Source organism: Berghia stephanieae, chromosome 2 (assembly GCF_034508935.2).
Source record: "Berghia stephanieae isolate SIO BIC M18660-M18661 chromosome 2, UCSD_Bste_1.3, whole genome shotgun sequence".
Taxonomy (NCBI): domain Eukaryota; kingdom Metazoa; phylum Mollusca; class Gastropoda; order Nudibranchia; family Aeolidiidae; genus Berghia; species Berghia stephanieae.
In genome coordinates this window covers 28,913,459-28,920,913 of record NC_088361.1, presented here as the reverse complement: position 1 = coordinate 28,920,913, position 7,455 = coordinate 28,913,459, and the positions used below count along the sequence as shown (strand labels likewise).

Here is a 7,455-nt window from a genome sequence, read left to right as displayed (position 1 = left end):
CAAATCATGTGATTGATGACTTGGTTGGACGAAAACATGAATAAAGATTGCTCCCATTGGTGAAAAGTGTGAATGATACAGAACCAGACAAAGCAGAAAGAAAGACTAAAGGCACAGCATCAATAACAGGTTAAGGTTGCACATCGTTCTGTAAGATGGCACCAATACGGAAATGCGAATCACATACAAATGGATAGGTTTTCAGTGAACAATTTAAGTCTCAAACATTCGTCTGTTATGTTCTCGTCAATCAAAATAATTATTGTGTACCTATTCCCTTTTCCAAATAATATTTAGACGTCTATGTGTTATACTCGATTTGCGTCATCAATTTAGGGTGTTCTATGCCGGAACAGAGTGTTGCTTTCGGAAGGAAGCAGAAGTCTACAAAGTACATAAACACAAACAATCCTAATATTCGTATCATTGGCATCGCAAATCAGGGAGAAATCAATAAACAAATTCAATCAGAATTTTACCAAATTTGATAACATGAAAATGAGGTAAGTGACATTGCTTGGCTTTATAAATAATAACATTGATTTGTTTATTGAAAGGGGGGTTGGTTTCTGATATCGAGAGAAAGATTAATTGTTGAGATGTGTACTTTTACTTACTTACCGATACTGACGGGTATTTGTTTGACAATCTGATAATCCAAATTGTGGAAATCCGAAACGTCCACATTATCTGTTTTCGTTTATTAATTATTTGTTTTTAAATTGAGCTTTTATATAGTGCAATATCCACTAAACGTGTTCAAAGCGCTTTACAAAGGGTCCAAGATCAACAGCAACATGTAACACGTAGAATGAGACATGACGCCTGTAAGGCGATATTACATTTTTTTCGACGGCCAGGTACTCATTTTACACCTGAGTACGTTGAGAGAATGTGAGTAAAGAGCCTTTTCCAAAGACTCGACAGTGCGCCGAGCGAGGCTCGAACCCATGGCCTTCAGGTCCAAAAGGGAGTGTCATACCACTAGACCACATAGCCGCATAAATTCAAGCGTCCATATTCAATTTCTTATTGTTATTTATTAATGTGTTGTTTTGATGTGCCAGATGTCATTCTAGGTTTTCCATAACAAACCTCAAAGCAATAGTTGGTTTTACACGTCAAAATGTCTGAAACGAACTGTTTATATTGCTAGCAAGTGGTCTCATTGCTGTAATAAAAACTACTCTCAAATGAACACAAAATGTTTTCCGATACAACAATGTTAAATCAACTGCATAATTGAAGTATCAACAGGCAAATGCAGAAGTCAGGAGAAATATGCGCAAAGCAAAGGAAATCTGGGTAATGGGGGACAATGCAGAGCCATTGATCATGGAATGCAGCACGAGAATGGAAGGAAAGCCTTCATATAGTTGGTTTTACACGTCAAAATGTCTGAAACGAACTGTTTATATTGCTAGCAAGTGGTCTCATTGCTGTAATAAAAACTACTCTACTACTACAGAAAAATAGGAAAAAGAGCAAGACAAATAACAAAAATTAACAATCAGGCGGTTGAAACTGTTGAAACGTTTAAATACCTTGGTGTAATTATAGATAACAGTCTAAGATTTGAATCGCACACCAACAATGTCATCAAAAAATGTAACCAGCGCTTGTATATACTCAGAAAATTAAGGTCTTTCAATGTGAACAGAAAGACCATGATACAAATCTACAAGTCATTAATATTGAGTATCGTTTCGTTTGGCATCACAACGTGGAATGGAAGCTGTGGAACAAAAGAAAAATCCAAACTACATAGAACCCTCAGAGAGGCTTCAAAAATAATTAACACAGACCTTAGAAGCCTTGACACAACTTATATTAATGCAGTTGAGAAGAAATCTTTTAACATTATCAACAAAAAGAGGCATCCGCTGAACGAGAAATTCCAACTTCTGCGCTCCGGAAGACGGTATCTAGAAGCAAAATGTCGGACAAATCGACATAAGACAACCTTCATTCCAACCGCCATAAAATTAATTAACAAATCTTCTGTGGAAAAATGAGACAACCAATGAAAATAACGAGAAGCAGTGTCGTGAATCATCATCATCGACATTGCCGCCGTCGTTATCATCATCATCATCATCATCATCATCATCATCATCATCATCATCATCATCATCATCATCATCATCATCATCATCATCATCACAATCATTGCCATCTTCTTCTTAATATAAGACACTATATTTATAATATGGTTATCTGCTGTCCCAGCAAATATATCGTATCGTTCTATCTGTCTGTGTGTGTGTCTGTGTGTATGTATATATGTATGTATGTATGTATGTATGTATGTATGTATGTATGTATGTATGTATGTATGTATGTATGAATGTAGGCATGCATATACGATGATATGCTGGTTTGTATTTATGTCTGCATGTATGTATGTATGTATGTATATGTGTTTGTATGTACGCTCATTTCTTTTGTATACATGTGTAGAAACAATGTGCAAGCGTGTATGTTCGTGTATGGCTGTGTCTGTATTTGTAAATGTGTTGATGTTCATACCATGAACCAAACTGAGCATTGTTTACCTCACATGAATTGCCTTTAATTTGGACAATAAAGATTATTATTATTATTATTATTATTATATCTTGAAAAAAAAACAAGTGGACCAACAGCTGTTGTAATTGAAGACAGCAAGATTGCTCTACTTACCCAGAAAGAAGATGTCATGAACAGATGGACCGAAAAGTGCAAAGGGTTGTATAACATCGATTTGAGCCCAGACCCATCAGTCTTGACAGAGAACAGAAACATAAAACCCAGACACACCAAGAATAATGAAACACGAGGTTGAGGCAGCAATTCAGGGTTTAAACTTCAACAAAACCCCTGGAATGGGTAACATTCCAGAAGAACTTTTAAAAAGTGGTGGAGAGGAGACAATGGAGGCAATAACAATTCTATGCCAAAAGATAATGAACGAGACAAGATGGCCAAAAGACTGGGCACAATCCCTGATTATCCCTCTTCCATAAAAAGGAGATCTGAAAAACTATAGGACCATACGTCTCATTAGGCGCCCAAGGAAAATATTTCTGCGGATTATACTAAATAAAATTTTTAAAAACGAAGATATCTTCCTGGCAGAAGAGCAAGTTGGTTTTCGAGCGGGAAGGAGCACAGTACAAGTCATCAATAACAGAATTCTGACAGAAAAAGTCCTTCAACACAAACAAAAAACTATTTCACAATTTTATATACTTCCGGAAAGCATTTGACAGGGCATGGCATGGTTGTTTGTGGGATACACTACGCTTTTATTGTTTCGAAGAGGGTCTAATCCAAATAATCGAAGCACTCTATAGTACTGCGCCAAGTGCAGTTCTCAACAATAATGAGCTTGGTAAGCTCTTCCGGACAAACGTGGGCGTCAGACAAGGCTGCATACTCTCCCCAATGCTCTTCAACGTGTCCCTTGAGAAAATTATAAGCGAAGCTCTCGAAAATCATCAACCTCTGTATCAATTGGCGGACAGAAACAATATCAAGGAATGGACAGGAATGAAGATGAAGGAACTCTTGGAGAATGCCAACAATAGAGAAGAATGGCGAAAGTGGCGAGAACTGCATCCCGTGTATCCCGAAATATTTGTTTAAAACACAGATCCATTTAGAAAATTAGACTTCTATATTTTATTTCTATATTTTATTTTTACTTCCTTAAATTAAAGTTTTCTCCTTTTCATCTTATTCTTCCACCTCCTCCTCTTCATATTTTTCTTCATATTACCCCCCCCCCCCCCCCCCTCCTCCTTCTCTTCTTCTTCTTCTTGTTCTTCTTCTTTTTATCCTCCTCTTCCTCCTTATTCATAGAACCGACCGACTCATTCAGACCGAGTATATTTCTGTATACGCATATTCGAAGATAACAATTCCCCACTATTTTCTTCAAGTGCATATTAAAGGTCAAAGTTAATATCATTGTGGTCAAAATAAGAGAAAAATAGATAATCATACATATTCATTTCGCTCGTTTATACCTGTTAATTATGTACAATGTGCTCCATTTTCCATATTGACCATATGATACCACATTCCAGTTCCATACAACACGGGCTTTTATATAAGCTTTCTTTCATTATCCTTTATTGTAACGCCAGGTACCTAACCACACCTGAGTCAAGCAAGGCAATGTATCAAATACCCCCCCCCCTTCTCCCTCCTTAACCCTGGACATATCTTTGAGATCAAAATCTTATTATAATTGTCACCTATCCACAAAACTGAACACCCTAAACATTACCATCGATTTATGCTTCAGACCAGCCGAGGTCTTTTCTTTAGTTACTAGTAATTATCGAAATCGACGGAAAGAATCTAGTGTATAGAGTTAACCCAAGTTTCATATATTTTTGACTACATATATTCAATGTTCATCAATCCGTTTATCTCGATCGATATGATTCCAGTTTGAGATGGTTGGTCACGTGTTAAATTCTTAATAGGACAATAAGGGCGATTCGATTCCAACGCAACACTGATAGTATTGATTTTCATTAATTAAAAACGAACTAAGATTATACCGATCGCATAGCCCTATTGTTTTTTCTCGTCACTAACCCGATTCGATTTTCAATACTTTTGAGGACGCGTTTATTTTCTTTCACAAAGTAGGTAACGAAAGGCGAATTATAGATTATACAATGCGGTTGGTAAAACAAAAGATTGAAAATTAAAGGTTAATCAGGTGGTGTACCCAGTCCAAACAATTTTTCAAGCCGGAGACAAAAGAAATTAATGAAATGCTTTCCATACTTATATGTATGTGTTTATTCATTTACACGGAATACTTTTTTAGAGCTCAATGGGGGCGATCTATAGATAGTATGTAGATGACGTCACTCAGGCCTTTGTTATTGTTTTTGCCATCCGCGTTTGTGAGTTGTTCTCACTAAACTGTATTAACCAGACTATAAAAGTTCATGGTTACACAGAGTTTGTGTGTTGGTCCGTTATACTTCCGGATGGCAATGTTGTGAACCCTTGGCCAAGCGCATTCTATCTATAGTAGGAACGAAATTGACGCCCAGCTCTTTTTTTTTTTTAGACAGCCATTTTTTATGAGTAGTTCTCACTAAATTGTATTAATCGGACTATAAACGTTTAGGGGTATACATAGTTTTGTGTGTCGGTACGTTATGGCGGATGTTTTGAGTTTTTAAAAATAAACGCAAAGCACCAATATTATTTCTCTTTGTGCTCGAATCGTCGTTTACATTGTAAAATGTGCGCAAAGAGACCTACATAGTCAAAGTGTTGACAGTTTTGGAAGGAGTTTAAGGCTGTGAACTGAGTGCATTCAATTCCCTCTCCTGTTAGTGAATAATTAGTGTGTCATAAAAGCTATACATTTCTGTAATTCACTCACAACAAACACAGGAATCATACCAGCAAACAAAACTACTTGTAACCTAAAACGTTTATATTACTATTCGAACATTTCATTTAGTGAGAACCGATCATCCAAAGGTGTTCTAAAACAATAACAAAGAAACTCTGTTTATTGTTTCACTTTGTTGGGAAGAAATTTGTCACGCCGCCCGGCAACGGCGGCCATCTTGGTTCTAAACAAAGAAAATCATTACTTTTTATTCTTCAAGCTGGCTAGAACTTTTCATATGTCTTGTGATCAGAATGTGTAAAAGTCAAAACATGATCAAATTTATGTTTTTTTCCCTCTGGATACGCTTTTATGCTCGCCGGAGCAATATTTCATACGGGGGTCCGCCATTGTTCCGATAGTTTAGAGCCAGTGTTACTAAGTTACCATGCGTCATTAGGAAGGAGTGACGTTACGACTATTGAATCCTATTCCGAGGTAAAACGTCCGCATTCGATTCCTGTATGGTTCAGCAACTAAAACGAGTGAGTTGCACTCACTTTGTTATGTTAAAACAAGAGACCGACCGAGAGGAAAGGTCAAATAGCCGGCAAGACGGGCCGGAGTGGAAATAGGATTCAATGGTCTGATGTCACGTAAGTCCGCCCAGCAACTATAAGCTTGGTTCTAAAAAAAGAAAATCAATACTTTTTATTCTTCATGCTGGCTAGAACTTTTTCACGTGTCATGTGATCAGAATGTATAAAAGTCAAAACGTGATCAGATTTATAATGATTTTCTCCTCTGGATACACTTTTATGTTCGTCGGAGAACTATTTCTTAAGGCGTCCGCCATTGTTCCGAAAGTTTAGAACCAGTTACTAAGTTACTATGCGTCTTTACGAGGGAAGTGACATCACGACTGTTGAAGCCTATTGAATACACTCAATTTACAACCTTATCGTGAAATCAATTATCCCATCCACGTGTACTACTCTGGAAGACGTTTTGTGACTTTACATTTCTTTTCTGTGTTAATTTTCGTTAATTAAAATTGACGAACCACAAATTGCTTCAAATGGCCATTTTCTTAATTACCTACTTTTATAAATATTTTTATAAGGTTATTGCTTTATACTTTTCTTTATAGATAGAACGAAGTTGTCACGCAGGTCTTTGTTTTGTTTTGTTTTTTGTTTTGTTTTGTTTTGTTTTTTTTTTTGTTTTTGTTGTTTGTTTGTTTTTGTTTTATTTTGCTTTCCATGTCTATGAGTAATTCTCACTAAACTTTATTAACCAGACTATAAACCTCCAAATAGTGGTTGGTCAGTTATGCTTCCGGATGGCAACGTTGTGGATTTCTTAGCCAAGCGCACAGCATCTATAAACGTTTTAAAAAGTTACATAAAGTTGTTTTGTGTTTGTGTGTGTGTGTGTGTGTTTGTGTGTGTGTGTGTGTTTCGGTACGTTATTCCCGGATGGCGAAATGTTGTGAGCTTTTTAACTCACCGCCATGCATCAATTTGTGCGGCTTTGTGGTATTGGGGTATGGCACTTGCCTTTAGATGAGAGGTTCCAGGGTTTGAGTCTTACCATTTATTCACATAAAATGAATACCTGGCCGTTAACAGCGTTGTTTCTGGAGACAAAAAATGTACTATCGCCTAGGTGTCCTACATGTTTAATTCTTGCTGTTAGCCAGGGACCCCTTGTGCCGCGCTTTGAGTACGTTAAAAAAACCTGAGCTTTTATATAGTGCAATATCCAGTAAACGTGCTCAAAGCGCTTTACAAGGGATCCCTGGCCAACAGCAACACTTAATATGCAGGACGTGACATGACGCCTGTTAGGCGATATTTCATTTTTTTTTCAGACAGGGACAATGCTGTTAACGGCCAGGTACTCGCTTTACACCTGAGTACGGTGAGAGAGATTGAGAGTAAAGATCCCATTCCATTGACTCAACTCTACGTCTAGCGAGTCTCGAACACAGGATCTTCCTATCCGAAACGGAGTGTCATACCACAAGACCACATAGCGGCATTAAGTGGTTATTACCCTATATTAATGCTCCTTTAGTATCTAAATGGTCAACTTTTTTTAGA

At 37.1% G+C, this 7,455-nt stretch overlaps 1 protein-coding gene across 1 annotated transcript in view; it reads left to right on the top strand.

The window, feature by feature from the left end:
- Window positions 1-371: 371 nt before the first annotated feature.
- Window positions 372-7,455, top strand: part of LOC144964655 (dual specificity tyrosine-phosphorylation-regulated kinase 2-like) — a 35,011-nt gene continuing 27,927 nt past the window's right edge. Inside the window, exon 1 of the mRNA XM_078899150.1 lies at window positions 372-503. The gene's annotated coding sequence lies outside the window, so the exon portion shown is untranslated. The remainder of the gene's footprint in view (window positions 504-7,455) is intronic.